Source organism: Hydra vulgaris, chromosome 06 (assembly GCF_038396675.1).
Source record: "Hydra vulgaris chromosome 06, alternate assembly HydraT2T_AEP".
Taxonomy (NCBI): domain Eukaryota; kingdom Metazoa; phylum Cnidaria; class Hydrozoa; order Anthoathecata; family Hydridae; genus Hydra; species Hydra vulgaris.
Genome location: NC_088925.1, coordinates 57,350,139 through 57,374,901, shown reverse-complemented (window position 1 = coordinate 57,374,901; position 24,763 = coordinate 57,350,139). Strand labels below are relative to the sequence as shown.

The following is a 24,763-nucleotide window of genomic DNA, read 5'->3' as shown; positions in this document are numbered from 1 at the left end:
ACATCATGCGGAAACTGACCACATGTATTTAATATTACATCGTTTATTAAAGAATTGAAATTTGTTCTATTAAACGGAAAGGAATCAATAGAAAAATTTTCCTTGTAATGCTTGTAATGCTTGAATTGTTGTATGCTTGCAGCAATTGATGGGTATTAGTCAAAGTTTTGCATATGTGTTTATAATTATAATAATTGTCTCGAAATTATCATAATTATAAACACCAACGCAAAAATTCTTTAACAATTATAAACACTCAATCTTAACAAATTCTTTAACAATATCATTGATAGGAAGATTTGACATTGTGGAAGATAGAGTATGTAACAAATATTTAGTAACGAATATTTGGAACGAATGTTAAATATAATGATTTTATATAATGTGAATCCCAATTTTTGTGTTTTCTTGTCCAGTGGGAGGCTAATGAACTTCGATTATTGAAAGTTTTATTGCATTTTATAAATAGACACATAATTTTATAATGTGAGTCACTATGAATTTTTAGATGAATAAAAAATTGAATTAACCCCTTGCATACTTGTTTGCTTAACATAATGGCACATGTAAAAGATATATCACTGTCTTTAAATTTTGACAGAGCAAGCGTACTAACTGTTTAACTATAATGAACAGTTCTTGCATGTCTTTTGAAAGAAGAGTAGCTTTTAAAATTTCTTTTGCAATTGTTGATATAAGGAAAACAAATATTTGCATAATGACAGTGGTTAATGAGTAATATATGCTAATAATGATTTTACTCATAAACCACATACATGACACTTAAATCTAAATTTTTATAACAACTTTCACGTGGAGTTAATTGTGCATAATTGACTTTAGAATAAACAGATAAACTATTTTTTATACTAAACACATTGGTACTATCAATGTCAATCACTTCAATGTTTATAGATGTTAACTCTAAGCGAAGCACCAGTTAAAGATCTACTATACTGTTTTAGAAAAATGTACAATCTGAAAGAAACAAAAATTTTATGACCACCACAGTACCTTCACTGGTCAAAAAACCATTACATTCTCTACTATGTGAATCAAAAAGTAAAACAAAATTATCAAGTTTGTATATTGCAACAAAACTATCTTTTATACATAAAAGACATGTTGAGGACGTGTTAAAAAAAACGTGTTCATTTGATATACTGAATAAGTTGATACCATTTTCTAATTGCAACACATTACCAATTCCTATGTCAGAAATCTTAAGCAAATTTTTTTTCCCACAACAAATTACATGATCAGGCAAATCACTCGGCAATAAATAATCTGTTTCTATTCCATTATCTCAAATATTCAGGTAAAAACTGTCTCCTTGCTTCAAAATATTATTCATATTAATACTTTTTATATCATAATTTATTTTTATTTTACTCAATATATACCACAGAAATATAACTGAATTTGTTAAACATTGTTTTCCTAATGAAAACTCTAAAAAACTAACAACACCTTGATGTGGAGCTGCAGAAAGACAAATATTTTTAGATAATTCTGTCCATATTGGTCCAGTAAAAACAAAAAGTAATGACATTTTACGATTAATACATCCTTACAAAAATCTAATATTAATCATTTTACTTCACTTTATAAAGTAAAAACAAAGCTTAGCCACAAACAGTTAAGTAACTGACAAAAATGAACCTACGAACATTCACTGTAAATTTGACACAATATATAATATAGTTGGTACTTGTAATACATAATAATAATAAAAATAATATTAGAATAATAATACTATATTAGTAAAAAATAACAACAGAAAAAAACAACAACAATAACACTAAAAATAATACAAAAAAATTAAATATAGAACAATATCAATATTATTAGTAACAAGAACATCAAGAATGGCAAAAAAAGGCAAAAATTTTGAGGTATAAAGGATAAGGTCAAAATGACACGAAAATTAATTATAGAAATCAATAAGACAACAGAAACTTTACTTATTATTTTTATCTTGGATAAATTCTTAAACTTTTTTGATGAAGAGAACTCTACTTTTTTTTTTTGTTGATATATTTTTGTCTTGATTTTAGAAGGAAGATGATTTTATGATTTAATGAATCGATATTTAATGGAACTAATGCCATACTCAAGTGTTTGCTTTAATGAAATTCAATATTAACAATATTATAAATATTAATAGCTGTAGCAACTCGTTGAAAATAGTTAATTGCACAAGAGTTCTTTTATTAAATTTAGAAATTAGAATTTAAAAAAAATAATAAATTACAAAACACATTTTAAGAGAATAAAATCGAAAGAGAATAAAAAATTAGTTTTTAAATAACTAAAGTAAATTAAACATTGAAATGCAATCATAATTTAATTACAGTGTTATGTTATCATGTGATTCGCATGCTAGCATATGAAATACTGAAAAAATATGTAAAAAAAAGTTAACAAATTTAAGTCTTTATTTTTCGTGTGGTGCACATTTTTCGTACATTTGGAACATCACGGTATCGGTATAATGCCGTTAAAGAAAACATACCATAGCGGTATAATACCGTTAAAGTTACGGTACAATGCCGTGAAAACGCTTTTGCGGTACTATACCGTAAAATGTCGGTAAAATACCGTAAATTTCACGGTAAAGTTTTACAGCGTGTAATTTTTTCTTGTGTTTCACAATATTTTCTCGGTCTCCCAACTGGATTCTTCACATTTATTTCTTGTACTGGATGTTTTCTAGGTCTACCGACTGATCTTTTTCTTTTCCTTCTTATTTACTTCTTTTATTTCAGTCATAATAGATTCTTTACTTATTAACCCATTATCCATAGTAATTATTAGCAAAGTAGGTAGATTGTTTGATGTTTTTAAAATGTTATTTTCTTCTAATAGATTTTTTAAATTTTTCTTTTTTATGTTTCATATTCATTTTATTTTATAAAGAAAAAAAATTTAACTAATTTTCAAAATATTTTTAATAAACAAAATTAATTTTATTTCCGTCTGATTGAAATTGTAACAATTTATTAGATATAACAACAGCAAATGCTTCAGTATTTGCTGGAACAGCCGCATTAAATGTTACTTTGATTTGTACATCTACTACTGATGAATTAAATCTTTCTGATTGTTTACTAACATCAAAAACCATAAGTGGGTATAAGTCTTTATATTCAAAAGGAGGTATGTTGCTTTGTGTGATCAATTCATTCCATAAATTTTTTCACTAAACACAGATGCATCTCTATAAGCTCTTGAAAATTGATGATTTGGGAATGATAAATTATAATTAACAATAGGATATCTTTCCTGATTAAGCATAATGTACATATTTTTCAAGTCACAATGATCAAATATTGAAAGATTAAGTTCCATGATTCTTGATCTCCATCTTTATTTGTTTGAAATCCAACGATGATGTATCTTGGCTTTCAGGAGATGTCTTTACGCTCAGTTTCCAAGAAAATGTAGTAGATTGTGGAACAGATATATCACACTACATTGCACAAAAAGATACTGGAATTGTCACTTTTAATTCAATAGTTTTATAAAGATTAATCCTTTCTATAACTGATGGGATCACATATGGTATAAACAATGATATTTTTATAGCTTTTTCTGCAGCTGCAGCAGCAAGTCTAAAAATTGCGTCATCGTCACTTTTTTTAACAAGAGTTAGTGTATGTTGAAATCCGTAAGTAACTTTGTCGTACTCATCACAGAATCCAAAAATGTGTCTTAAGAGTATAGTGACTGTAAATGTTTCTTTTGTAGTTGGTTTCTGAATTATGTATGCTTGTCTTACTGTAAACCCTGGGTTATCAGCAAGTACTGCTGTTGTTGTAGAACCTTTATACCACAGTTGATTTAATCCTAGTGCTGATTGAAAATTGCTCGGGTATTTAAGTAATCCTAACATTGTAGTTGCTTGTCCTGGATGATAAACATCTTCTACTTGTTGGTTTGATAATTGATATGATATTTGACTAAATAAGTGCAAAATGCCATTATTTGTAAGTGACACTGCATCTGCATTAGCATAAGCTGTTCCATCAGCTTTAAGAAGTCTTCCTTCAAACCAGAGAAAAGCCCCAGATGGAAGTGTGAACAAATCTTGTTGCTCAACTTTGATTCCTATTTCTCCAGAACTATTTAGATTTGTACGATTCACTGGCTCATATTCATGGAGTTCAAATCTTTCAATTCCTTCATTAACAGTTGAGATTTCTGTAAAATTTATTACTTCAGAAGTTGCTATTTTGTTTTTTTATATACAATATTAATTATTTTTTTTTTGCCAACTCATTATTGTAAAAAAAAAATTACGTAAATCTAAGTCCACGTCCTTCTTTAACTAGATCTTCTATTTTTATAGCATTTTCATTTGAGATTTTCTGTTAATTTTTTATCGCAGCACCCATCATTAAGTTACTTATATCAGTTGTTTCCTCATCTCCATTATTTGTTAAATTTGAAATTATTTCTTTTATTAATAGCAGTATTTGGTTGTGAAACTAATTTTGAAGAAGCTTTTTCAATTAATTGTTTTACTTTTTTAACTGCAACATCTCTAGCAGCTTCTATTGCTGATGTTATAAGTTCTTTTCCTGCTGATTTAGCAGCAGTTAATGCAGTTTTTCCTAATTCGCAAGCAGCCAACCTATTCAACTTAGCTGATGATACTCTTGTTGCTTTTGACGCTGCTAATCGTTTAAACAAATTTTTTACTTTGTCGAATATACCACTTCCTCCAACAACATGTTTCATTGCATATCTCTTATTATGAACAATTACCATTTTTTATGTGCTATATATTGTGCATCGAGATATATGTAATTATAAATTATTTTGTATTGATTTATACTGTGCACTATTTATAGCACCTTGCTATAATAATTCATCACAAATTGCAACAGCTTCATTTCTTGATCCCGTGTTACCTGCTTTCCATGCAGCTATACGTAATTCAAGCATTTCAATTAGTGAACTTAACTCTTAAACAAATTGATCTCTTTTTTCAGGAACTTCAATTTTTAGAAATCACATTTTATTTATTATAAAATAAAAAAACACAACATAAATCATTTTATTGTGTTTTATGTTTCACGTTTTTTTTATTTTACGTTTTATTTTGATAAATTATTTTGTGTTTTTACGTTTACATTTTTACTAAATCTACTTTGAAGTATATTAATTGCCTCATCTCTTTCTTCTTTAATTAATGATTTTTAGTTTGTTCATCAATTTCAGGATTTATTTCTAATTTGTTCTAATTAGTTCTAATTTGTTCAAGCATTACTTGAAATTTTTATTAATTCATTAATTCAAATTCATTGTCATTGATATCTCCATCTACTAAAGCTTTAGATATATAATCACTTATTGTATTTAGTTTTGAATCAGCAGTATCTTAATCTTTTCATGCTTTTCTGCCTTTAAATTTAGTTATTTATTAATTTTTCCACCTATTATTGGCAACACACCTGCTCCTAATGCTAAACCCTCACATACAAGACTTACTAGTGCTGCAATTATTGTTGTCAAAAAACCAATTCCAATATTTCCAGGTGCCATAGTGCTTGCTAGTAATACATTATCAACTGCTGAAATTATTTTCACAGCTCTATGATACTTTTTACTTAACATAGTTCTCTTTTCTCTCTCACGCTCTTTTTCGTTTTGAATCTCATTAATTTTTTGTAGACGATATACATGAGCTTGGTTTTCAACAGGTGACTGATTTTCATCAGGTGCATCTGGAAGATTGGGTATATTTTATTATAATTATATTTTATTTTTAATAAGGAAAAAAAAGATTTTCTATTACAATAAATTAATAAGATATAAACTTTCTCCTTTTTAATTAATACATCAGAAACAGAATTACGAACAACATCTACTACAATATCAGCAACAGACTCTGATATTACAGAATCCTGTAAACTTTACATTTTTAATTTAAGTTCTTGTTTTAGTCAAACTAACGCAACACCTTCATTAATTGTTACACCAAACTTTAAAAGAATATTTCGATGTAAGAAAGATTTCATTTTAATGTCATGTTGTGCAAATATCTCATACCTATTCTCATTTATTAATACTAAAGGGTGTTCTAAATCTTTGTGTGGCTTAAAAAGAATTTGAGAAAGTTCAACTCTTTTATATTTGTTCATAACTTTATGCATTGCCGGATTATTTCTTGACATTTTATCACACATATATAAAAAAAATTTTATATATGTGAAAAGATTATAAAAAAAAAGAGAGAATCATATTCAAAAATGGAATATTAGCAAATGGTGAATTTGGTCCTAATAATAAACCAGAGCCTGCTGATGTATATCAATTCCAACTACGTAAATACATTCCATCATGTACAGAATCTCCCTTACTCCATGGTCTCTAATATAAACCAGATTCTGCAGCTGTCATTTTAACTCCAAGTCCATTCTTTTTTAAGTAAACAATACCCCTTTCAGAAATTTTATCAACCATAGCTGATCAAGCTGCTGTACCTACTCCTGTTAATAGTCCTGTTGTAAGTGCTGGAGCAACGCTTGATAATAAAAATCTTCCAGCTGTACCAAGTAAAGATAAAAGTGTGCCAATAAATCCTCCCTCTATTTGAGATTTATGAATTAGTTGTGTTTTACTTAAATTAATTATTAGACCCAGCTAGCACACTAACGTTGAGCCAACGTATGTAAAACCATCGTAAACGTCGGCTGTTTTTTCCAACGCAAAACCAACGTTGATCCAATGTCATTTGTTTAATGATGAAATTAATACCGATGGAGCTAAAAACAGCTGGCTCATTTACATTGGTTCAACGTATGTAAAAACATTGCAAAAAATTGATTGTTTTTACGATGTAAACCCAACGTTGATCCAATGTTATTAAACCACCGTTGATTTAATGTGTATAAACCAACGCTGAATTAATGTATGTAAAAACATCGCAAAAAGTTGATTTTTTTTACGATCTAAACCCAACGTTGATCCAATGTTATTCACCCGTCGTTGATTTGATGTATATACATACATTGGAACAACGTTGGATTTTATACAGTGGATTAACGTTACGTTTGCATAGAGAAAAGGGGGATATACAAATATACCTTTGTATAATTTATGAGAATTATTTTTCATTTAGATATTTCAGTTTATCATGGAAATATATTTGCTTATATATTTTTCTCTTTTTTATGTAATGAAATATCAAACCACGAGCAAAACAAACATAAATAATGTGTCTTTAATCAGATGCATCATAATAAGTAGAATTATATGTAGCAAAAATTGTTAACTCAGCATCAAAATGGCGGAAATGCGTATATATAAATGCATTTATACATATATATACGATTATACACGCGTATAAATACATGATACTTAATGTTTAAATGTATACGCATAACATGAAAAAAAATAAATTCGGTTCCGATAAAAGGTAAATATAAAGTTGAGGAAACGTAAAATATAACGTCGAATCAACTCAAAATACAACGTTTTACCAACGTAAAATACAACGTTTTAACAACGTAATATACAACGCTTTGCCAACGTAAAATACAACGTTGTGCCAACGTAAAGTACAACGTTGAATCAAATTAAAACATTACGCAATGCCGACTTAAAATACAACATTGAGCCAACGTTGTTTTTTGGTTGTTGGCGACGTCGCATTTGTAACCAAAATGATATAAAAACAACGTTGGCAGTCGATGTTGGGCCAACGCAACGCACAACATTGTTCTAACGTTTTATCAAAGTATGTGTGCTAGCTGGGGACCAGTACCTTTTTCATATGCTCTTGTAATTCTATTCAATTGTGTATTTGTTACAGCTAATACATGTTCACCATTAAGATCTGAATGTGATAATTCATTATTAGCTCCACAACCATCTTTAATTGCTTTTTAAAGTTTTTCTACTTGCCCCTGCAAAACATTTACTTTAATATTAGTATATTTACTCATTTTATATTATAAAAGTTATTTTTTTGTCTTACATGAAATCTAATAGACAATTCTTCTCCTCGTAAATTAAAAGGATTTCCATTTTGATCAAGCAATTTAGTATCCATTTTTGAAATTTTTTATAGTGTTACTGGTAAGTAAATTAAGTTAACGGCTCTTAAACATTTTTAAGTCCAGAACTTATAGTTGGGAAAAATGAATATATAACGTTTTCTGTTCCTTCATTTATACATGATGATTCTATTATATCACTTGTAACATTACTATTAAACTATTAAAACTTAATATGTTTACTATATCTGTTAATTCATGGTAACCTAATGAATATACTCCACTGTTAAAACCAAAAACAGTTCTAACTGAATTTGAAGCTGTAAAATCAACTTTATAACCAGATGCAATATTTAAAACTGATCTTAATGTATTTTTATTTCCTTCTTGTTTAATACCTGCAACTTCTGCGCTTATATGGTCATTTTCTGACATAATCAAATGAGTATAATCATTTATATCAGTAATTTCATAACATCCTTCTGGAATGTTTATATCATGCCAAGTAGCTCCATTATCTGTGCTACATCTAAAATTGTTGTTTAAAGAATCAATATTTGGAAAACTGTAATATGTCTCTCAACTAACTAGAGCCATTTCATATTCTTTATCTTGTCTAAGTTGAATAACAGGAGTAAACTTTTTTTATGCTATAGCTATTTCCACTTGATATATATATTAAAACTTGATCCTATATTATAACCTGATTCTATATTCTTGATACTATGTTCTTAACAATATATTCCCCTTGATAATATATTGAAAGACATTTTCTTTTTATACATACAAGAAAAAAATATTTTATGATTATTTTTAAAATTCACAAGTGGGTATATAAACATTATCTAATCACTTCTATATTTTCCATAATCTCTTTTAGAAGATAGATCTATAATAACAAATTGATGAGGCTCTGACCATACATCCTTATAAAATCTTATAAACTCGTCTTTTGTTAAATCACTTGAAACATGATCTTTATAAATATGACTTAAATTCTTTGAATCTTGTGGAAATAAGATAGAAACAATCTACATTACCATGCCTTCCTCATATATAATATTTTTCACACTTATTTTGCTTTGTTAATTGTAAATCATCAAATATCATCAAACTGTTCTTATGAATGTCAAGATCTTTAGGATCTGGAACATCTTCAGCTGTTTCAAAAAACTTGCACTCTATATCTGTTTTCTCATTTGAATTTTTTGAAATGTCTTCAATTATAAACTGAGGGTTTGCATTTAGTTTTTTTGTTTTTTCTTGTAACTTAAATGGCTCAAGAATAACTTCTTTTCGTAATTTTTTTTTCAAAAGATCGTTTTAATATTTTGTGTTCTGGTTAAAAAAGAGGTTTTCCAAAAACTTGTAGATTATTATAGTCTAACCAACCAGGTCTTAAAAGTAAGTTCAATAATAAAGTAGTTTTTCCACAACCTGACTTTCTAACAATAATTCCTCTTATACTTTTAGGTAACAACTTATTATTATTTCTCTTACTTTTTTTTTTTACATTCCATGAAAATTCTATATTATCCATTTTTTTATTTACTCTATATAAAAAAATGTAAAAACAAAACAAATACTCTAAAAACTTAAAAAAAGTAAAAACAAAAGAAATATGCTACGTGGAACTAGCGCTATTTATGGAAAAACAAAAACTAAACTTGCATCAGCAAAAACAGGAGGTGGTTTAGTTAGTTTAATTATTTCAGTAACAAATAAAATAAATCTACCATGGTCAAAGGTCCCCGACGAAATGCATTTACCTGCTATGAACTTTGCAGGTCCTGGTACTAATTTAGATTAGCAATTAACTTCTACTGGTGCATATAAAGAATGGAGTAAACCTGTAGATAGAGTTGATAATGCAGCTTACCATCATGATTGCGCTTATTGATACTTCACAGATATAGCAAAAAGAAATGAAGCTGATAAAACTATGCTCGAAGAAATGAATGCTATAAAAAATCCAAAAATACGTGAAAGAATTGAGCGAAGTATTATAAAACCATTATATCAACTAAAAAAAAGTTTGGATTGGGTGTTCAAAAAAACTACCAACGATCTGTAAAAAAGACAAAGATAAAGAATTAAAATGGACTGACAAACTTGCAAACGAACTTCATAGACCGGTTGTAAAACATTTCAGAAAAAGAAAAGTTGTTTTAAATGGAACCGATGAAATATGGGCTGTTGATTTAGTCGACATGCAATCTTTTATCAAATTCAATAACGGTATAAAATACTTATTAATGGTGATAGATGTTTTTTCAAAGTATGGATGGATTGTTCCATTGGAGAGTAAAAATGGAGTTGATGTTGCTGATGAATTAAATAAAATCTTTAAAGAAAGAAGGTGTAATAAAATATGGGTTGATAAAGGCTAAGAATTTTATAATAAGCATGTTAAAGCGCTAGGTGTTCAGTTATATTCAACTGAAAATGAAGAAAAAAGTTGTGTAGTGAACGTTGGAATAGAACAATGAAAGAGAAAATGTTTAAGTACTTTCAGTTAATTCTACTAGAAAATATAACGACGTTTTAGATGAAATGGTAAATAAATACAACAACACAAGGCATTCTTCAATTAAAATGACACCAGTTGCAGCTAGCGATAAAAAGAATGAGAATATTGTTTGGTTGAATCTAAATGGAAAGGTACAATCAGAGCCCGTTAAACTAAAGTTTTCAATTAAAGATAGAGTTAGGATAACTAAAAAGAAGGTAACGTTTGAAATAGGATACACACCGAGATGGACCGAGGAGGTTTTTACTGTGTCGCAGACTCAGTTCACAGATCCACCAACGTATAAAATAATGGTGAATTCAAAGTACTTTTTATGAACAAGAACTGCAAAAACCTAATCAAAAAATATTTAGGAATGAAAAAGTTGTTCGTAAACTCAAAAACAAATCATTAATAAAGTGGTATGGGTACCCTGATACGTTTAACTCATGGGTTGACAATAAAGAATTGATAAGTCTGTAAAAAATTATGGAAGATTAGTGGTTACATTTAACTCTGGGGATGAACAAATTGGACAATCTGGAAGTTTTTATCCTTTAATAGGACAAATTTACTATTACGCCTAATGTTTATGATCCACCTAGAATTTAAAGTTCGCCAAAAATTATAAAATTATTTTTATAAATATTTTATTATTGACTTAGAAATTATGGTTGAAATAATATCATATTTTCTAGGCCAAACGTTTCTTGAAAATGCACTTTTTTTGGCCCAGAATTGGCATTTTCTACTACTTCTCTCTCTCTCTCTCTCTCTCTCTCTCTCTCTCTCTCTCTCTCTCTCTCTCTCTCTCTCTCTCTCTATATATATATATATATATATATATATATATATATATATATATATATATATATATATATATATATATATATATATATATATATATATATATATATATATATATATATATACTACTAATTCTATTTTATTGCCTCTAAGTCTACTTTGCAGTTGTACGGCTCTATAAAAAAAACTTAATAGGTCTTCTTTTTTAGCTATGTAATTGTGCGTATTTAAATGTTGGCTCAGAATGCCTTCAGAGATTCCCAATCATATAGATTTCACCCCTCCTGATATTATGTAGATTTAATGTTATATCTGTTTTAAATCCCGGGTCCCGGGACTGATAATTTACAATCCCGAAATCCCTGGATTGAAAAAGACCTCCGGATATGCAACTTCTATTCAAATGTGATAAATGAAAAACTAACTCATTACGTAAAAATGTTAAAACGTAATTCTCTCTATCATAGATAAAAATTTATAAACTAATTCCCATATGATAATAAAATGATAAAAAAAATTTGTCAACAAAATTCTGCTTATCTTGTTTTCAAGTTGTAAATCATTTGATCTCAATCAATTCTCAAAATGTATTGCGACAATATTAACATCTAATGACAATGGCAGATGATACCTTCAATTTATCAGGATTTTAGAAACAAGCGCGGTATGATTTTTTGATATACATTGCTATCGCAATCGCTAACATCATGTTTTTATTATCTCACCCTTAGTAAAAATTAATTTTCCGTATATTTTTAATTTATTGATTCGATAAAAAAACAAAAGTACTCAGTAAAAATAATAACAGAAACCAGTACTTTCTATTACATAACGTACTACATCGCTAATGGATCCAACGATCAATTCTAGGACTGCTTTTATTTCTTATTTATATAAACGATTTGAGTAAATTTTCCAATATCTTAAACTCAGTTTTATTTTCCGACTATACTAATGTATTTAATTCTAATAAAGATATTAATATTTTATTTGCAAAGATGAACAAAGAGCTTGCGAAACTAAGCGAATGGTTTATATCAAATAAATTGTCCATAAATATTAAAAAAATAATATATACTTTCTACCATCATCGTCATGATAAAGACAACGTTCCCTTAAAACTTACTACACTTTTTATTAACTCTTATGTTAAAAGAGAGCGTTCTTTGTTGTTTCTAGGTGAATTTTAGATGAAAATGTATCGTGGAAAGAGCACACACGTATAATCCATAATCAAATCTCAATAAAACCAAGCAGTTGATAAACCAAACTTGTTTGAAATTTATTTATTTTTCTTTTATTCGTTGCTATCTAAATTAACGTTGCTTGGTGCAGCACTAACGTATCTAAAAATAGAAAGATTTTAATTAAACAAAAACACGCTGTAAGAATTATTGGAAATGTGGATCGCTTTTTGCACACTAAATTTCTTTTTAATAAATTTAAAATACTTAAGGTTTTTCAACTTAATTTATATTATATTCTTATTTTTATGTTCAAAGAAGGTAATAAAATGACACCGATTATATTCAACTCATTTTTTGAAAAAAAAAATAATTTATACCCAACAAGATTTTCAAATAACAATTATATTCAACTAAAAGCATATTATTCTGCTACTAAGTTCTTGATTGCAATCAGAGGACCTAAATTATGGAACACGTTATCGGATGAGTTAAAAAAAAAATTCTTCCCTTGATCAATTTAAAAATAAAATAAAAAATAAACTTTTGATAATTGACAACGAACTAGACTTCTGACACTTTTAAATAGGAGTAATCACTCGTTTTATTTACTTGTTATTTACTTTATTTTTGATCATATTTATTTTTGATTTTAATCTGAACTTTTACCTTTCTTTGATGTTCATGTTTTATCTCATTTTTATTTATTTTTAAATTCGAAATCTTAATAAATAAAAGTTTGAAAAAAAAATATTAAATATATAAAAAGTATTTTTTATATTTGTATTTATCTATGTATTTTATACATATATTACATTTTGATAACGGTTATACTTTTTTTTTGTTATTTATGTTCTTGTTTTGATGGGGCTTGGCGATAAGACTCAATTTGTCTACTTCTTGCCCCAGCCGTGTATATACATTTTGTAAAAGCCTAATTTTGTAAAAAATTTCTTTATGGCGAAATACATACATAATACATCGCTGTTTAAAGCTTTCGTTGTTTATTTTAAAATCTTTATAGAAATTGTTTAAAAAAAACTCAAACTAATTTAAAATTAATTTTGATTGTGATGAAAAATAATAATAGCAATACAAATGCCTGATAAAATTTTGTTAAGAAAATAAAAAAAACAAGCGCCCCTAGTTATGTGTGTATATAAATATATATATATATATATATATATATATATATATATATATGTGTATATATATATATATATATATATATATATATATATATATATATATATATATATATATATATATATATATATATACATATATATTAACGAAGAAAAGACAACTTTTTCTATGGTACTTTAAGTTTCATGCCTATACGGCAATCATCAGCCATTCAATACAAATTCAAAAACAAAAAAAACCGCTAAAAATTACAAAATACTGTGTAGTGTTGTTTTTAAATTTGTATTCAATGGCTGATGATTGCCGTATAGACATGAAACTTAAAGTACCATAGAAAAAGTTGTTTTTTCTTCGTTAAAATATATGTATATTGCTCTATTTGAAATATCTTTTTAATATTGAACACTCATTTACGACTATGAGTTTTGTTTTATTATTATAATACAAAGCAGCCTTAAATATCAATATATATGTATATATATATATATATATATATATATATATATATATATATATATATATATATATATATATATATATACATATATATATATATATATATATATATATATATATATATATATATATATATATATATATATATATATATATATATATATATAGGGAATCCAATACAGGTACACCGGAATTTCGGTCGATTTTGTCTAGTTTCGAATACCGGTATTAAAAGGCTTAAATACCGGTATTTCGGTATTTGAATGATTGTTATTTTATTTATTATTTTTAGCAATACTTGTATACTTCATTTACTTTTTTAAATTGATCTTTAAATTGATTATTATAACATTTAAGTAGATATTAAAATGCAACTATTTTTGAGACGTATCGCACTGTCGAATTTCAGATCATAAATGCACGAAAGTTCGTAAACATTTGTTCCTTATTTTTAAAATATTTTTTATTCTATCATGTGTTTAAAATCTTTGTTTGAGTAAATACCTAATATATAAAAGTAAAGTTATCAAACTCTGATTCATCGTATAGTAGTTTATTCTCCTCGGGCGTTGCCCTGCAGAGGTGTTAATAATGTTACAGTAGTAAATAAATAAAATTACACGGTAATCTACTGTTAAAACTCTGATTCATTGACAGCTCTCTGATAAAATTCATTTCATTATTACTTGACTTATTTTTACGATCATATAAATTCCCAGGAGGTTTATAATTACGGATTGTTGTTTTTATAGTTTTTTGAAGCAATCGTAAGTGCGTATACTTTGACGCAATGCGCTAAATGTTCTTAAATTCTTGAGTTCTTGATTTTACACTTTTAGTTATGCGGCAAGGATCTAAAAGTAAAAAACGAGTTCACATTTTTACAAATTACAAATTCTTTATATACCTATTTCGTTGATAGTTTTTTTAAAATAATTACCGAGAACAACTTTGGTAAGTTTAAAAAATTAACATTTATAAGTTTAACCTTATTTAAATTCATTTCATTACAATATTAAATGTTTATATCAGTCACATTATGTGACTGATATAAACATATATATTATATATATATATATATATATATATATTTATATTTATATTTATATATATGTATATATATATATATATACATATATATATATATATATATATATATATATATATATATATATATATATATATATATATATATATATATATATATTATATTTTAGATATATTTTATCCTCACAATGTTTATACATTGTGAAGATAAAATATGTTACACATATTTACAAATTGAGATAATGTTCTAATATTGCCGATGGAGAGTGAAATTAAAAAGTTTATTGAGCATTCAAAAGGCGATAAAGATAAATATTTTGTTTGGTTTTTCTTTTTCAAAGATGAAAAAAGGCATAGTGAACGTGTAAGAAGTGCGCAAAAATTATAAAAACAGCAGGTGGCTCAACAAGCGGCCTTCATACACATTTAAAAACAAAGCATGATATAATATTACGAAAACGAAATCCTATTGAACCTCTTGGTGAATCTATTTTAAAATTTGATACGCCTCCTCCAAAAACTACTAAATATTTTTTAAAAAACTACAGAAGACTCGATGGCAGCAATCTTATCTAGAGTGAAAGCACTTGATTCAGAATTTTCATAACATCCGATGATCTTCGAAAATCACTAAAAGCATTAAATTAAAGTGATAAACTTCCAAAATCCGCCACGACTATACAAATAATTGACACTAGTTATAGCGAAACTATTCGACAGTTAGTAATTAAAGAAATATCAGAATATAAACTAAATGGAAAAGGTTTTAGTACTACTTTTGATGAGTGGACTTCCTTAAGAAACCGGCGACACATAAATATGAATTTTCACTCAGAGTAAAAGTTTTGGAATTTAGGACTTATAAATTATAAACAAATTAAAAAACAAGAAACTATAAAGTTTTTAGGAGTTATTGTGGATTATCAGTTATCATGGCTCCCACATACAAAATATATACAGTCAAAAATTAGTAGAACCATTAGTATTAAATATTACGTGGGCAACTTGTCAACCAACAAAACTTAAAAAAAAAATTTCCCTTACAAAGACATGCTTGTAGAATTATATACAACAAAAAAGAGGGGGGACCACACTAAACCTTTAATGATGGATATCAAAATGATGAATATTTACCAACACCTAATCTTTATGTATAAATATACCAATAATCTAACTCCTGAAATCTTTATAAGTAAATTTAATTAAAATCTAAATGAGAAGTATTTCTTAAGAATAAATCAAAGTAACACATATAAATTACCTAAAAAAGTAAACAAATACACAAAGTATAGTATAAATTATAGAGGTCCCAAGCTATGGAACTCTTTTCTGAAAGGCAATTTAAATATGGCAAAAGCTTTAAATTCATTTCAGTGTCAAACAAAAATTTACGTTTTAAATCTTACTGATTAAATTTTATTTTTGTTTACAAAAAATTGTTTTTTAAGCATTATATCTGATTATTTAATTGTTTGTATTTTTAAATATTAAATGTAATCTTTATATATTATATGTTGAACATGATATCATATATTTAATTGGAAATTTTTATTTAAATATCTTATTTTATGACCTTTTGTATCTTCTTCTTAACTATTTGCATCAATATATATATATATATATATATATATATATATATATATATATATATATATATATATATATATATATATTAAACAAAAAATTTTCACTTTTTCAATATTATATCTTCTTTTTTGACTAATTGAGGGTGTTTGTACTTTTAATTGATACATCTTCTTTTTCCTCTATTTTTATTCTTAAATATTACATCTTCTTTTTTACTATTTCTTTTTTTTTTTTATTCTCCTAAAATTTCTACTCGATTTATTAACCATATATTACTATTATTGTTATGATCTGTTGGGGCTCTATGAAAAGATTAGGTTGGTATCTTGCCATCCATATTTTCTTTGAGCCCCTTTCTGTTTATTATTTATACATTAGTAATTATATTTTATTTTTTGTGAAAGGGAATTGTAATTTATATAAACAGCAAAATAAAATAAAAAAATAAAAAATAAAAAAAACTTCTCCGAATCAATGGAGGTTTACCTGAAAAATAATGCGTCTTACTTTTAAGTGAAAAATTGAATCAGTATGGTTTGTCATTAGAAAAGAATATCGCTTGTTTAACAAATGATGGTGCAGAAGTTATGCAAAAAGTAGGCAAATTAATACCAGCTGCTCAACAATTGTGTTTGGCCCATGCAATTCAACTTGCAGTTGTAGATATTTTATATAAAAAAGAAGCAACCAAAGAAAGAACCTTTTGCTTGAATGAATCAATAGACTTCGACTCATATTCAGATGCCGAAGAGCACGAAAATTATGGTGCCTTAGAAAATATTTCAAATACATACGAGGAAGGATTAGTGATAGTGATTACGATATACAAGAACAAGATACAGAAATAACACATAGTCAAATTGGTCCCCTTATACAAAAAGCAAGAAAAAATTGTGCAATTATTCAAACGTTCACCATTATAACATAAGGTACTACAGAATTATGTAAAGCTCGAATTTCGTAAAAAATACTTCTTAATTTCACATTCCAAAACTAGATGGAATAGCCTATTAACAATGCTCGAACGTTTATTCAAATTAAAGTCATGCATTCAAAAATCAGATATAGATTTAAAACTTAATATAAACTTTACAGAAACTGATTTTGAAACAGTTTTAGCTACTATTTTAGCACTTTTCCCCGGTAAAATTAGCCGTTGAGTCACTTTGTTGCAAGGATGCTAACTTAATTTCTGCGGATGCAGCATTGACATTTACGTTTGACAGGCTATGTAAAATTAAGTCATCATTGAGCATAGAATTTATGAGTGCTTTAAAACAACGTATTAATGCAAGAAGAACGCAGCTGTCCGATTTAATTTCTTATCTGCATAAACGTCTAGAAGATGGTATAAGAAACTCAAACTTATTAAGTTTTAACTTTTCACGTTCATCAAAAGCAAGTAATCTCAATTCACTTTTGGGCATTGTAAATCTGAAGGGACTTTTGAATCAAATCACGGCTGTTGAAGAACGAGCCCGGAAAATATTTCAATTTAAGGTTAGCGAAGTTGAGATTGACGAAGGAAAAAATTCTGAGAAATCAATGAAAAAAGACATGTATAGACCATTTGTAAACAAATAAACTATAAGGTTGTCGGGAAACAACCACAACGCGCTGGTGATATAATCAAGTGTTTAAAAAAAAATGAGTCTCTTCGAAGATGAAGGTGTGCGAGGAAAATATCTCGAACAGGTTTATGATCTTCTTTTAACGATTCGGCCAACTAGCGTTGAATCCGAAACAGCATTTTCTGCTGCCGGTATTATTTTAAACAAGTTGCGGTGCAGAATGGACGACAAAATTCCGATGATGCTCTTTGTTTTTTAAGAGGTTACTTTCATGGAATAAAAGATAAAGGTTCTACCAAATAGATCAATAAACTTGCACTTTTTTCAAGTTTTTGTGATTCTTAAATTTTTACTTTGCTTTAAAAGTTAAAAATATTTAATACCGGTATTCCTGTATTATACTTTTATAATACTAAAATACCGGTATTCGATATTCTCTCTCTCTCTCTCTCTCTCTCTCTCTCTCTCTCTCTCTCTCTATATATATATATATATATATATATATATATATATATATATATATATATATATATATATATATATATATAAAATATTTAAAAATTGAAAATTTAAAAACCTGAAATATTTAAAAATTTCAATTTTACTTAAATTTTTACTAGCGCAATATAACTTAAAAGGAGTTAATTTAATTTTCTAAAAATTATTATTTTTGGAAATCAATTTTTGCCACTACTAACTCTCACAGTTTGTAAATATAACAATATAAAAATGTGCAATGACAGGAAAATGAAAACTTAAATTAGTTATTACTTTTTTAAATATTTTTTTTAATTGTCAGACACATATATGACTTAAGATTAAATTTTGAACGATAAAATGGCGGGTATAGTTTTTTTATTTTCTTTTGTTTTGTATGAATCTGATTTTAATTAGCTTAGTTTTTTTAAGTTTAAAAAGTGAAAAGTTTAAAGCTCAAAGTAATTTTTTTACGTTGGTCCCAAAACAGTAGGTTAGCTAAATTTTTTTCATACCTGAATGGTTACAACAGGTACTTAATTTTTTTTTTCATAGACGAATGGTTAAAACTTAAGATACTCTGACGTTTGATCAATTAATTTAAAATTGAATGCTGCTTTGTAAAACTAATCTTTTTTACAATCTTAAACTTTTTTTTACTTAAACCTTTGTTCATCTTTATGTTATAAGCTGGTAAAATGGAGATCCTAAAGCAGAATAAAAGATAGTTACTAAAAAATTGCTATTGTTACTTAATAAGTTTGTAAATGATTTCTTTTACATTTGCAGAAACTAGGTTCTCACTTGGTTGCAAGAGGCAAAAGCTCTGTTGGAATAACTTTGACATTGAAACAACTTCTAAAAACGTTCCACAAGTCAAATGTAAGTTATATCCAGATGTGGTCTCAAATAGAATTGCTAGAACAAATGCTTTGGCAACTGGCATGAAGTAGCACCTCAAATACAAACACAACATTGTGTATAAAGAAGTTTTGCGGCAGGAGAAAGAAATGAAAGCTCAACTAGCCAATTTTTTAGAGAAAAGTGAGTTCTTGGCTTCAACTTTAATAGGAGGCAGTGTTGTGTCTAGTAGATGTCTGCTACGTCGTTGGACGTACCCAAAAAAATCAAATAAAGGTTTTCATTTCGAATATATTGCTGAATAAAACAAAAGTTTTAACTATTATTATATATTATAACTATTAAAACTAAGCTACATTAATAACTTTAAAAATTATGCACGGGTAATTATCTGAAACGGTAGAAAAGAAATTAAAAACCGGGAAAAATAATAGAGCTTAATTTTTTAAATATTTTCTTTTGTTAGTTTAAAAAAAATCAAAATAATTGTTTCTGTTAGAACAAATTTTGGACTTGCCATTTGACATCCCTGAGTAAAATTTTATCAAGTTTTATTGTTAAGTTAATATCAGGAGGCAAATTTAGTTAATATGATGAACATCATCTTCTGAATCAATTTCTTCAAATAAATTTCTTCAAAACATCAACTTAATCAGGTAACCTGATTAAGTTGATGTTTTGAAGAAATTGATTTGAAGAAATTAATTTTGAAGAAATTGATTTGATGATGTAACCAAAACATCAACTTAATCAACGTAATCAGGTAAACCTACAAACTTGTATCTACAGTGTTAGACAATCATGCACATTTAGCAGGGGACTATGTTACAGGGTGTGTGTGTGTGTGGGGGGGGGGGGGGTGTTACACCCCCCTGGCAATTGTAAAATCAAACTTAAAGTTGGTATTTTTTTGAATAAAAGTTATAGTCAGTAAATTTCATGGATAATTTTTCAACATGATTTTTATAGAATTTAAAAACAACAAGTTTTTTGAGTATATTTAAAATCTGCTTATATACGATAGTCGCGATATAATTACCTTTTACAGTGGTGATATCTATTTTTTTAGAACATTTTACTGCCGACAAAACTTGGACTCGGTTGAACACGGTCGGTTATACTTTGCTGAATTAACACAATGTTTCCCGCTTCCTAGCGTCAAACTTTAACTACATACACGATTATAAATCAAAGGAGTTAGTGAAAGGAGCTACTTATCTTAAATTACTTTTTTCAATTATTGTTTTCTTACGTTTAATAGTGTTATTATTTGTGTTTATATTACTGGCGTTTACTTAATAAAAGTTTTAAAATAATGTCAAAAACGTCAAAAAGCAAAAGAATAAAGCTGGAATGCATTGATTGTGGCTACAACAACAAATTAAAACATCAACGTGCAGTTCATAATGGAAAACAAATAAAGATGAAACATTTTGGAGCCCTTAGAAATCCGTTTGATGTTGCCAAAAAGTTGAGAGCTCCAACACCTAGCTTTGTAAGTATCTGTTTTTTTTTCTTACTTTGCATTATATTGCATAAATAAAATAAATAGATATTATATGTGTAAAAATTTTGTCTTCATCAAGTCTTTGTGTTTTCAGATCAAGTCTTGGTGTTAGATCTAAATTGCTCACTCTAAGACCATTTATTAAAAAAGGTCTTAGAGTGAGCAATTTAATATTAATATATTACATTAATAAAATACTGTATATTACATTAATATTTTAATATTTACATGTATGACAATATTTCAGTATTTTCCTGTTTTTTATTTTATTGATATCAATGCTCTATTACCGACATCAATAAAATAGAAACAAAGTCAATCTTTTGGTCCCTGAGCTTTATAATTTATTTAATAATTTTTAATTAACACCAGTAGTTTATATATTTTATCGTCAAATCACTACTATAATTAGCAGTTATATTATCTATATCTATTGAATAACAGAGATCTATGTTATCTCGAAATAACTATATACTTAGATTATATATTATTTTACAGGAGTCACTTGCAGAAATCAATCTTTTATCAAACTCTAAAATGGAAGTAACATGTTCAAATATAAATGATGTAGCTCAGAACTATACACGTAAATTTTTACGAGTCTATATGATAAAAGGTTGATTTTAAATGAGTTTTGATTGTTTTGATGTTGATTTTCTAGATTTTTTAACTTTATCATTTATCTTTAGTTATGCAGAATTTAAAACCAAAAAATCCAATTCATTTTAAACTTTTGTGGAAAACAGTCATTAATCAACAAATTGCATTTAACAAAATAGATTAAGAAAAGTTAAAAAGTATTTTTCATTTGTTGAATAATTATTGACATTATCTAGTTATACTGTTATTCAGTAGTGTTTGAAGAATGCAAAAAATGGTTTGACTGTTTGTATATTATTACATATATATGCATATTATTTTTATAAAAATATTACTATTTAACTATAAACTTTCATTTTTAATTTCTAGTTGAAGTTAAAAAAAGAAGCCAACTAGTTAATGAAAAACAAATTATTGATGATGTAGAGACAAAAAAACACCCATGGATATCTTGTATTAGACAATTACAAGCCATAAGTCAAGAATTTGAGCAATGTAATGAAATTTTAAACAATGTTAAGAATTCAAAGTTTCCAAACCCTGTACTCTTTTTGATCAATAGTATAGAATACATATCAAGTATTAGAAATGGTATTTGTGATTACATAGGTTACACCACAAAAGCATTAGATGACTTAATGATTGGAAATGAACATGACAACATTAGTGCAAAAGATAGTTTTGTGGAACATGATCCAGGTAAACAATTTTACTAACAATTTAACAATATTACAACGACAATTTTTAATATCGTTAGGATCCCATCAACCTAAACTGGCCAGATATCCTAGAGACAACAACATTCCAGTAAATAAAAAACAACACTTTACTCCTTTATGGTTTAATGAATTTCCTATGCTGGAGTATAGCATTGTAGCTGATTCTGTATTTTGTTTTGTCTGTTCATTATTTTCTCAAATAAACGAAAACAATGATTGGGTTAATAGTGGTGTAAGGCAATGGCAGAAAATAAAAAGCAGTGAAAAATTAAAAAAAGGAAAATTGAGTCAACAGTTTTTATCTGTATCTCATAAAAGAGCTATGCTAGATTATTGTGCACTTACTAGCCAATCAAGTGGTGTTGACTTAATTTTTAATAAGACTGCTCGAGAAATGGCAATACGGGAAAACTATGAACAAGAGTTTAATAGAAATGAAGTCGGAATTTTGATTGATGTGGCCCGCACTATAGGAAGACAAGTGTTGGCTTTTCGCAGCCACAAAGAAAAAGAAAATGAGTCTCAAGATGGCAACTTTTATCAAATAGTTCATTTACTTTCTAGACACAATGCAATCATAAAAAGATGGCTTAATGATAAAAAATATGCATACTTACCATGTTACATATCTTGGATGTCAAACCCAAAATGAATATATAGATCTTCTTGCTGCAAAAACTCGAAAAACTATATTTCAAGAAGTTTCCAAATCAGAACTATTTTCTGTTATGGCTGATACCACATCAGATATATCTAACAAAGATCAATAGGCTGTATGTATAAGATATATTGATTCAAACGGCAAAGCTAATGAACGATTGCTTGATATTATTAAATCAACTACAAAAACTGGATATGAAATTGCTAAATATATTTATGACTGTCTAGTAAGACATAAAATTAACACTGATAATGCAGTGTTTCAATCGTATGATTTTGCTATCAATATGAGCGGACATATTAAAGGAGCTCAGCATTGCTTTGCTGAATTTGTCGGCCACGCTGTTCCATATATACCATCTCAAGCACATCGATTAAATACCTTTCTTGAGCATAGTTGTGATGCTAGTCCTGTAATTGGAGAATTTATAAATGTACTTGAAAATATTTATGTATTTTTTTCATCCAGTACAAAAAGGTTCAAAGATTTAACAGACCGTATGATAGAAATTGAAGGAAGTTTACAGCTAAGAAATCTATTGAAAACAAGATGGACAGCTCGAGCAGAAAGTATAAAATCTGTGTGGACATCGCTAAATCCAGTTGATACATTAAAAGACATAACAACTTCAGATAAATTTAACAGTTTAACAAAAACTAAAGCTCTTGGATTAAAAAAAAAGATATTAAGTTTTTATTTCTTTGTATCATTAATGTTCATGAAAAACATCATGTACAAACTTTATTACAAACTTATTTAACCGAACATTTAGAAACAAAAGAATTGAATATATGTGATGCAATAGTACTAATAAAAAGTACTGTTTCTTCCTTAACAAATATAAGATCAAATTCTGATAATATGATTAACTTAATTGAAAGCTCAAAAAAACTGCTCAATTGTATGGAGTTGATCCAGATGCAGATTATAAACGATATCACAGAGTTAGAAGCATGCCAAAAAAAATTGATGATAATTCTGATTATTCTGCAAACATTGATTTGTTAACTTTTTATCAAAAACAATTTAATCAAGTTTTAGATACTCTTTTAAGTTTGTCAAATCAAAATCTTTAAGTCTTCATTGAGAAACTCAAACCAATTTTTAGTATCTTACACGTTCCGCTAAAGTTTACAGCTGCTTCACCAGAAAAATTAGAAAAAGCATTTTCCCTTTTTCCTCCTAAGTGTCAAGCTGGCTATTTTTTAGACTTTGATGCAGTTGCAGCTGAATGGGAGATGTTATGTCATCAATGTTCAAGTTTAGCAACAATAATGGAAGTAAATGAGAAATCTCACGAGTTGAAGAATTTATTACCTCGGGCAAATCAGTTATGTCGCCTAGCTTTAGCAGCTCCAATATCTGCAGCATCAAATGAATGTACGTTTAGTAAATTAAAATTGGTTAAAAATAATTTGCGCTCTACTATGACTACTGAAAGATTAAGTTCACTAATGATGTTAAGTTGTAAAAAAGATATTACTGACAAAATTGATATTGATTGTGTTGTTAAGAAATGATCTTCCGCTAAGCAAAGAAGCATAAAAGTTTGAAAAAATCAAACTCTAGATCTTTAATTTTTTATATTGTTATATGAATATTATAATGTAATTTTAATTTTCTTT

The 24,763-nt window shown here is 27.2% G+C and overlaps 1 long non-coding RNA gene across 2 annotated transcripts; it reads left to right on the top strand.

Annotated features, from left to right (window-relative positions):
- Positions 1 to 14,925: 14,925 nt before the first annotated feature.
- On the top strand, positions 14,926 to 24,763 carry LOC136082010 (uncharacterized). 2 transcript variants are annotated; one of them, XR_010639336.1, is made up of 3 exons: positions 14,926 to 15,062; positions 20,721 to 21,146; positions 21,657 to 24,763. It is a non-coding gene; the product is annotated as an uncharacterized LOC136082010 (long non-coding RNA). The 2 variants fall into 2 exon arrangements; XR_010639337.1 differs by lacking the exon at positions 14,926 to 15,062 and adding an exon at positions 19,580 to 19,834.